This window comes from Sinocyclocheilus grahami, unplaced genomic scaffold (genome assembly GCF_001515645.1).
Source record: "Sinocyclocheilus grahami isolate Dianchi unplaced genomic scaffold, SAMN03320097.WGS_v1.1 scaffold7.1, whole genome shotgun sequence".
NCBI classification, from domain to species: domain Eukaryota; kingdom Metazoa; phylum Chordata; class Actinopteri; order Cypriniformes; family Cyprinidae; genus Sinocyclocheilus; species Sinocyclocheilus grahami.
In genome coordinates this window covers 3326589-3337506 of record NW_015505186.1, presented here as the reverse complement: position 1 = coordinate 3337506, position 10918 = coordinate 3326589, and the positions used below count along the sequence as shown (strand labels likewise).

General features: G+C 35.0%; 1 pseudogene; it reads right to left on the bottom strand.

Annotated features, from left to right (window-relative positions):
• LOC107589546 (SET and MYND domain-containing protein 4-like) overlaps positions 1-460 on the bottom strand; it is a 3768-nt pseudogene extending 3308 nt beyond the window's left edge.
• Positions 461-10918: the final 10458 nt, after the last annotated feature.

The following is a 10918-nucleotide window of genomic DNA, read 5'->3' as shown; positions in this document are numbered from 1 at the left end:
TCAGCAGTGCCACAAACTGATCACCTCCATGCCACGCCGAATTGAGGCAGTAATTAAAGCAAAAGGAGCCCCTACCAAGTATTGAGTACATGTACAGTAAATGAACATACTTTCCAGAAGGCCAACAATTCACTAAAATGTTTTTTTTTATTGGTCTTATGAAGTATTCTAATTTGTTGAGATAGTGAATTGGTGGGTTTTTATTAAATGCGAGCCAAAATCATCACAATTAAAAGAACCAAAGATTTAAACTACTTCAGTCTGTGTGCATTGAATTTATTTAATACACGCGTTTCACAATTTGAGTTGAATTACTGAAATGAACTTTTCCATGACATTCTAATTTACTGAGATGCACCTGTATATCTGTCAGAAGGCTGATGTGCTCAGTTCCTTCAGTTTTTAGTTCCGTCCATTTCTGCTCGACATGCCGAACCCACTCTGGACACGGCAGATCCATTCAAATATCCTGTCAATAATCTATTACCCTACAAATAAAAAGGCACGAAACTGTTCAAACACTTTGAATTTCGATGCGGTAAAGTGACTTCCTGTTGAAACATTTATCAATCTTCAAAATACAGGCCCAGTATTCGCATGTAATGCGTACTTTGAACCTTTTTGACTCCAAGCCCTGAAAGTGCATATATAAATATGTATACTATAAATATACACACACACACACACACCTAACTTAAGTTAGATGTATTTTCATCAATAATAATATAACGTTATTAAGGGGGCGTTTTAGCATTTTATTTTAGATTAAAATTAGATTATTTTAGTGTATTAATAATAATTTATTGGTTTAAACCCTTAAATTCAGCACTTTGTTGAGGCCCTTTCCAGCCCCCCTTCTTTGAGTAATCTCAAATCTACATTAATATTTTTGTAAATCTATAAAATATTGTTCTTTTATTTCACTATATATGTTAAATTATATTTTTAAGGCACATATTTGAATATGTTATTAATATGTTAGGAATTCTTTTTTTGGCAATAGCAGTCACGTAGCGACAATAACTTTTAACGTTTGATTGGTTTTGCTTTACTCATCAACACAGACGTCTATTTAAAAGCAGAAATGCTGTGAGAATCACTTGGATGGAGGGTGCATTAATTTTCCCAATAGGTGGCGATATTGTTCCACGTTACAATCTTCCTTTAAAAAAAAAAAAAACACTAGAAAAGTGCACTGTCTCTCACTGTGTCTCAGTTGTCGCCACGCGTTTTGTTCCATTAATATCTCTTCATTTGGTCAAGCTCTCTTGAGACTTCATTAGATATTTTATCTCCAGTGGGACCGTTTAGGGAGTTAGTTCTGTCAACAGATACAATGCTTTCAGATTAGGTCAAATACATATTCTCCAATGAAAATTAGATTTTGTCCATGACATTATTATAAATACAGTGTTTAATCAATGTCCCGGGAATTTGTATTAAAAGTCTGAATCTCCTTCATAAGGAATTATAGGATTTGCAAAGCTAATTTGTCTGTTGTTTGGTTTGCTGTGAGAAATTGTACTCCGAAGAAAGAGCAATTTATTTTTGATTAAATTAATCAGCATCTGCTGCTATACAATATTTGTGAGAAAGTAACAATTTCCATAACTTACAAAACAAAAACAAACAAAAAAAAACACTACAGTTTCCTTCATCTGAGGTCATTTCTTATTTATTTTTGTCATACAGCTCTGACCAAGCTTGATGGCATCTTTGGCACCATTATCAGAAGACGGGCTTATATTAATCTTAATTTCAAATGAAGAATGTTTAATTTTCTTTATGACTTTCACTTTATGAAGTGTCCCTGTGTCTGCATATGAATATTAATTTTGTATCTGTAAGCAGCTGCTTCTGTGAGGTCCTGGTGCTTATCACACATGTGGTTGTTGCTCTATAAGAGCTTCATTGATTTATTGTTTCATATTTGTGTTTCAGCAGCTGCTATTAATGCACCCTGTGATCTAGGGCACCTCTTGCATCTTGTATTTTTGTGACTGTCTTTGTTGTTGCCTGTGGGTGGAATGTTTTCCAAGAACGTAGTGCTTTCTGATGTTTTACCATCTTTCAAAAGAGTTGTCTTTATTTTACAATGCTCGTCTAATGAGTCTTCATTTGCATGTAATCACTTCAGTTTTACTAAATGTAAGTCAGTTCATGAATGAACTTCACTCTTAAGTTTAGTATATGATGCAATTTTTATTGTTTCTCGTGTTACTTAAAATTCCTACTTCAATTGCAATTAAATTCACTCTCAGCTCTTGCTGTAAATTATACAGCAAACCTTTTAACTTGATACAAAAAAAAATCAAATTTACATATGAATTTGTGAGTTTTTTTTAAATGATAAAACTGTGAATTGAGTACAAAAATAGTTTTTTTTCTTTAAAAAGAAGCAGTTCATGAGAGTCATTGGTTCATGAATCAAACTACACTGGTTGAGCCGTCTGTTTTTGATTCTCTAAAAAGAACCGGTTCATACGAATCATTTGTGTGTGAATTGGACTACACTGGTTACGCTGTATTTGTTTCACTAAAAAGAGTAATTTGTTTGTCAAGTGGACTATAATAGTTGCGCTGTATGTTTCTGATTCGCTAAAAATAGTTCATAAAAGTAATTTGTTTGTGAATTGGACTATACTGGTTGTGCCGTATGTTTTTGCTTTGCTAAAAGGAACCAGCTCATAAGAGTCATTTGTTTGTGACCTGGACAACACTGGTTGCTCTGTGTGCTTTTGATTTCCTAAAAAGAATCAGTTTTACAAGTGACATTTGTTCATGAATTGGACTACCAGTGTTTTTTTTTAATATATTTTTTTATATATTTACTAGAAAGAATTGGTTCATACTACACTGGTTGTGATATGTCATTTTGTGGTGACAGCAGTAAAAATATGTTTCTTAGCATTATTTTGCAATAAAAGCTTCTTTTTTTACTTTATCACATTTACTTCAGACTGCAGATTCTGGGGAAACTCTGGGGCCAAATTTGTTGAGAACCATTGATGTAAACAAAACTATGTATTAAATACACTGATGCTATTGTAGCAGAATATATGCGATCTTAATGCATCAGTCAATAGTATATTACATTATTTATCTGACCAAAGATAAAAACCCAATATAGCTGCCATGCAAAATGTTGTGAAGATGGATTTGATTTAAATTGTCACATGCATATGTCATTGATTTCCAGTTTCAAATGATACACTTTGACTTGAATGCTCATCGCATTGTAGTCTGCTTTGGTCCCTTAATCCAAGAACTGGAATATCTCACCCACTATTAAGTTACATGCCTCAGGAGGGCTTCTATTGTAGAAAATGGTGAGAAATTAGATTATATAAATGGAGACCCTAATAATAAAGGATCATTTAAGTTTCTCCAGTCAATTCGCAATTAATTTTCCAATGCCTGCTGTAATAACATCAGCGAACAGATGTGAACAGCACCCTGCAGAGCATAGCAATGTTGTACTATCACATAATTGAATGGTTTTTAGTTGGTATATGCACAGAATTAGGGCTTGAACAATCTCATTTTAATCAGAGCCAAGAACCATAATGCATTAAACAGCTGAACAAACATTTTTAGTTGTGTGGAGATGAAAATACTCGTCAAACCTCTTTCTCTCCCTTTCGTACACACTCATTTCTCATACAAAGCCACACGCACCAGCCGAGACACCGTGGCTCGGCTTCCCTGTTTTTTTATTGTGCATGTCTTGTGAGACTTGGTTCAGCCACGGGATAATGAAGTCCTGATCCATGTTCTGTCCAAACAGACTGTTTGATTTCATTTTCTGGGTTGTGAAACCCAGTTTGCTCAGTTAAGCTTCACAGCCCACTGAGGTCAGAGGAACATTTACATTTGGCTTTCATTTCAGTAGGTACACACAGTAGGCCTGTGGTGTCATTGTATTACGGAACTTTAAATCATTTTAGACCTTTATAAATCTAGATATCTTTCATTATGCAAACAGGTAATTATGAGATGAAGTTTAAAATAAGAATAACAATCACATTGTGAAATATAAATTATTTTAATTTTGGAATAAATGAAGATTATGAGATATGAAGTAAAATTGCGAGATATCAACTGCATTTAAAATCGATTTTTTTTTCTGTATGAATATACTGTATACTAAAATGTCATTTATTTCTGTGATGAAATGCTGAATTTTCACCAGCCATTACTCCAGTCATCTCATGGTCCTTCAGAAATCATTCTAATATACTGTTATTATCATCAATTTTTAAAATAGCTATGCTGCTTGATATCTTTTGTGATTTTATTTTCTTAGGATTGTATGATTAATAAAAAGTGATGAACAGTGTTTATTTGGAATAGGAATCCTTTGCAAAATTGTTAATGTCTTTACTGCCAATTTTGAAGAATTTAAAGGGATAGTTCATCACAAAATGAAAATTCTGTCATTAATTCCTCACCCTCATGTCATTCCAAACCCGTAAGACCTTCATTCATCTTCGGAACACAAATAAAAATATTTTTGATGAAATCTGAGAGCTTTCTGCCCCTCCGTAGACAACAATGCAACTACCACGTTCAAGGCCCAGAAAGGTAGTAAGGACATCGTCAAAATAGTCCATGTGACTTAAGTGGTTCAACCAGCATTTTCGAGAAATAAGGTCACAATTGTGAAATATAAAGTTGAAATTACCTTTGTATTATGATAGTCTGAGGCAGACTAAAGAACGTCGTTCTTTCAAGCTGTACATTTTTTTTTGTATGCTTATTTTACACAGTAAGAAACTATTTTGACAGACCTTTAGTATTTGTATAGTGTATCTATTGTTCTGCTGTTCTCGTGAATCTGAATAAGCCTCTTTTGGGAGTATATGTGGAATTGAGTGATTTATGCATTCACAGTTCACTACAGTAATACCATGGGTTTGATTCCAAGGGTAATGTTGTATACTTTGTATGCATTGTAAACCACTTTGTACAAAAGCGTCTGGCAAGTGCTCGAATGTGATGTAAATGTAAGCATCGAGCAGTTGTTTATAGCATTCATTTATAGTCATAGACAGCATTTATATCCACTCTTGGAATGACATTATTTATACAATATCTAGACAAGAATCGGAGAAGACAATTGTTGATTTCATGTGAGAAGCCTTCCATGCCCTCACGTCTGATCACCTTAACTGAGAGAGGCCGCCGCTGTGTGCGTGTCATATCCACTGACAGGCTTTGGCATTTTCCCAGGGTTGTCTGTGGTAGTGCATGTGTCGCTGTGTGTGTGTGTGTGTGTGTGTTATGAAGATCAATAGAGTACATCTGTCTCCTGAAAAAAAGCTCTTTGTGTTTCAGTATTAATTTTGGTTGCATTGGTCAGTGGTCAATAAAGCAATTCATCTGGGCCAACTGAAGAGAAAAGAAAGTAAAAATCTATCGAAAGCCCTCTCTTCTTGAAATGATCAAAAGTTTACAGCATTTTTATGTGAAACATGTATTTTGTTACAGTTTCTAAAAGTTTTTTTTTCTTTGATACTAAAATTTAAATGTTGTAATGTAATATAACAAATAATTAAATAATGATATATGCCTAATTAATGTCGTTTCATTAATATGAGCATGCTCCACTGGATCAGGGATGGTTAAAGGATCTTCTGGTTGACCGAAGGCAAATAGAGCATCTACATGAAGTTCATTTGAGCTGCAAAGCGCGATAGTTATGCTCACATTACAAGTTTGGTGGTTCAGCTGAGAGAAGCTTATGCAACAGAACCTTCAGACCTAGATTTTCACTACATTATCCTTTATTGATAATGTTTTGACAGGATATTTGTCCAGTCAGTACTACAAACAGTATGTGGATGAATTGTTGACATACTATAATTGTCAAGAAATAGGATGAAATAGACCAAAAAGAGAAGGCTTTTTTTTTAAAGGGGTCATATGATGCGATTTCAATTTTTCTTTTCTCTTTGGAGTGTTACAAGCTCTTGGTGCATAAAAAAGATCTGTAAAGTTGCAAAGACTAAAGTCTCAAATCCAAAGAGATATTCTTTATAAAACTTAAGACTTGTCCACGCCCTCCTAAAACGCCTAATTTAAACACGCCCCCACATGTCTACGTCACTGTGTGGGAAGATTTGCATAATGCCGCCCAAATGTTCACGAAAAAAAAGTTGTAACTTTTATTCTTGCTGTAGTTTTGTTGTTGCCGCCGCCGCCATGTTGTGGAGATGCTGTGTGTTTCATTGTGAAAGCGAAACTACTTTGTTTGGCCTTCCAAAAGAGGACGATATCCGCTTTATGCCTAGAGCTGATCCGTGCTGGTCGCTGAGAAAATACATCAACTTTGCGCTGTCAATTGCCGGATCGGCTTTCACCGTGGACGAAGCGGAGTCCAGCCCGGGGTCGTCGCATGTGGTTGCTGCAAGCCTCCTTCGTCTAATCCGCCGGGCACCGCTCACCCAAACCGCTGTGTGTTTCGTTGTGAAAGCGAAACTACTTTTGTTTGGCCTTCCAAAAGAGGACATAATGTTTCTATAATGTGGGGCAGTTCCAACTTTCCAAGGACAGTCTGGTGCTTCTGACTCACAACCTGTAAGTACGTTTTTTTTATATTTAAAGAATTTGCCACTGATGATTCAAACGCGAGTTTGAGCGGTGTAGAGTAGCGCTTGTTGTTTGTCATTTCTCCGATCACAAATGCAGACATGGTTTTATGGTTACGCGGCGCAATACGCAACGCAAAGCGTAAAACACAGTACAAGTCATTATCAGTAATTATGTCCCCACTGGATGCAAAAAATGCCTCGTTTGTAATGGGTTTTATTGGTTTTGTCTCGTCCTGCTGGGAGATGGCATCACAGTATGATAGGGGCGTAACATTTCCATCACACGCTTGAGGTATTCAGCCAATCACAACACACTGGATAGTTGGCCAATCAGAGCACACCTCGCTTTTCAGAACGATGAGCTTTGTAAAAAATCTACGCATTTCAGAAAGGTGGGGCATAGAGGAGAAACAATAATGTACAATATGTGGAAAAAAAATTGAACCTTAAGCCACATAAACGCATTCCATTACACCATATACACCAAATAATGTTCTTTTTAGCAACATCATATGTCCCCTTTAAAACACTGATACAGATGCTGATGTTTAGAGAGCAGAGTTAAAGAGAGCTGAAAATAAATATCATGTATTGCAGTTTAATCATAACAAATTAGATGCATATATCATTATACATTTAAATGTATATTTAATGTTATACATTAATTTATTTTACAAGATGTTTCCTCAATTCACTTTGATCGCAATTGATTAAAAGTAAGCACGTTTATGATATTACAAAAGATTTCAAATAAATGTTCATTGAACTTTATATTAAGCAGCAAAATCTGTTTTCAACAACTTGAGCACTAATAATAACTGAGCAACAGTTGAGCATATTGGAATAATTTGTGAAGGATCATGTGACACTGAAGACTGGAATAACTGCTGAAAATTCGGCTTGCCATCACAGGAATAAATAACATTTTAAATTTGATATATAAAAAAAAGTATTTTAAATGGTAATAATATCTCACAATTTAACTGTTACGGAAGAGGTGTGACACAACAGGTTCGTTATATTCAAAACAGTTTATTTGGTCACAGTGAGTACTGGTGTTGAGTCCGGAGGAAGTGAGGGTGAGGGAAAGGTCCGTGAGAGAGTGCAGAGGATATGGAGAGTGGAGTAATCCGAGTCTTTTGCTGGATTGAGGCTGGAAGGTATCCGTGGGAAGCACACACCTCAGCGATCCGGGAACTAGGAGATACAGGAGACACTAGGAGGAACACAGGAGGTAAGTAATGCAAGAAGTATTCAAAGGTAATCAGTAGCAAAGTCATTGAGTCCTCTACATGTATATGAGACCGGACAGTGAGGGTGTGTGCTTTTATGCAGGCTGGTAATGAGGTGCTTGATTGGTGACAGGTGCAGGTGCTCAGAACTCAGGTGAGAGGGATCGTTGTGATTGGGTGGTGGCAGAGCCTGGCCGATCTGTTACAATAAATATATTTAATAAAAAGGCAGCAATTGTTAGGCATAAGAGACTTCTTTCTATAATTATTCCAAACTTTTGACCAAAGGATCATTCCGTGTCAAATCAACCAAATTTTAAAAACTTCCTCGGCTCAAATTTTTGATTTTGTTGATATATTTTCTGAAGAAAGATAGACATGTATAGTGATGAAAGCCAAAATATTAAATGTCATGGATGAATATTGACTGAGTAATCCACTATTCTGTAGAGGGGGATCAAAATGGCAATTTTCACCTGAGATTCAGAGCCTAATTACAGGGGGTTAAAAATGACTTCAGAAAGATGGCAGTATCATAATGTTACTTTTACACAGAGATTAGTAGGTCTGTTAGTAAAATCTGTTCACTTTGGCAATCTTTGTTGCATTATATGTCAATGGTGACCATTCAAAAATGGGGGAAACGGCACTTTTCAAGTTTGCAGGCCTGTAACTCAAGAAATATTAAAGATATCTGCCCTTTTAGATATTGGGTCTTGACAAACTTTCCTTTTGGCATCTTCATTTTTAAAGTCCTATTCGGTTCCAGAGATATTGCAATTTCAATATGGCTCCAAGAGTAAATAGTTAAAATGTACATATTTTCAGTGGTCAAAAACCAAATGTGGGCCAATTTGCAAAAATATGATGATACTTTTCTTTCAAAGAGGAATGTCTGAACATCAAATAATGTTGAAACTAGAGATGGATCTTGTTTACTTCTGTCAAAGCAACTGCATTGAACATACCTATCTGAGTGCCATAAATATTATTTTTCCAAAGTTTGCATGCCTATAACTCAAGAAGTATTAAATATATCGTAATATGATTTTAGATACTAGTTCTTAATAAACTTTTCTTTTGGAATCTTCATTTTCAAGGCCCTATATCCTTCAGTCCTAGAGATAAGATGATCTCAATGAGGCTCAATTTTCAGATTGTTGAATATTACCTATTTTTAGTGGCTGAAAAGCAAATGTTGGTCACTTTGTATACAGTTGATACTTGGTGTATTTAAAGCAGAATGCCTGAAGAATAAGTAATGTTGAAACTATAGAAATGCATCTGGTTTCCCTCTATCAAAACAATATGCACAGAACATACCTGTTGAAGTGCTAAAAATGCACTGAAATGGTCAAGTTGAGGCACATTACCTTTCTCTCAGTAGTCTATTCAGAAGACTGTATATTTGAATCAATTTCAGGGATATTTGGAAGAAGGGATTTTGTTCATTTTAACAGCTTCTGAAGCTACCAAGAGTTCAAACATACAGTATTGTAACATGTTTGAATCAAATCCCACACCTCATAGGGAAATTTTTTGCTTTCGCCACACATTGCATTCACATCAATAAACCAAGATTTGCCTAACCTGGATTAATTATTAGATTTCTTTTTCTTTTTATTGTTATATAATGTGAGCACAGTCATAGTGCTAAAAGGCATATTTGGCAGAATCACTGATATTACCTCAAACATTTAAGGTCTCTCACACTTGAAATAATTAACACTGGGTAATTCTAAACTCCAGGTAAATGGGATCCTGGGTAATCTTATTTTACATTTCACACTGTTCATACTTTACCTAGAGTTAAAAATTAAACCTGGTCATTAATAATCTGAAATGTCACACTGTACATTCCTAAACCCTGGGTTACTGTTATTATTTGCATTGTATTCAACAAAAATATTCCACAATCTGAAAATGGAGCCTCATTGAGACCCCCAAATCTCTGGAACTGAATGATGTAGGACCTTGAAAATGAAGATTCCAAAAGAAAAGTTTATTAAGAGCTAGAATCTAAAATCATATCGGGATATATTTAATATTTTTTGAGTTCTAGGCATGCAAACTTTGGAAAAATAATATTTATGGCACTCAGACAGGTATGCTCAATGCAGTTGTTTTGACAGAAGTAAATAAGATACATCTCTAGTTTCAACATTATTTGTTCTTCAGACATTCCTCTTTAAAAATAAAAAAGTATCATATTTTTTCAAATTGACCCACATTTGGTTTTTGACCAAATGTAAAAGAAGTACATTTGAACAATTTACTCCTGAAGCCATATTAAAATTCCATTGAATTTTGAAAAGTGCTGTTTCCCCATTTTTGAATGATCTCAATTGGCACATAATGCAACAAAGATTGCTAAAGTGAACAGATTTTACTAACAGACCTACTAATCTCTGTGTAAAAATAACATTATGATGCTGCAATCTTTCTGAAGTCATTTTTACCCCCTTGTAATTTGGCTCTGGATCTCAAGTGAAAATCACCATTTTGACCCCCCTCTACAAAATAGTGAATTACTTAGTCAATATTCATCCATGACATTTAATATTTTGGCTTTCATTACTATGCATGTCGGTCTTTCTCCAGAAAAAAATATTAGCAAAATAAAAAATTTGATCCAGGGACCTCTGGTTGTGTTGACACGGAATGACCCCGATATATATAATGCTCAGTAAAGACCATGACATCCGTGTGTCATTTCTTATTCAGTGAGCAACATCTTATCTTGTCTAGGAATAAAGATCTGAAAGATTCGTGATGAAGAAACCTTTTATGTAAGGTCGATGTTTTTCATCTAGAGATTTTCATGTAACCAGATCTTTACTTGTTTTGTTCATATATTTCATTGGTTTAAATAAATCAAAATGAGTCTTTAGTAATTCGAATAATCCTATAGTATTTAATTCCTTATAGTAATAAGTCATTTTTAGTTCTCGTTTTTTGTGTATGTGTGTGTTTACTGCATGTGGCATGTTAATTGTGTGTTTGCTAAATTAGGTGTCGAGACTGTGTGTGTGTGTGTGTGTGTGTGAAGAGGGCTGGGATCAGGTCGGTGTTATTGATGATGTGTCGTCTCTG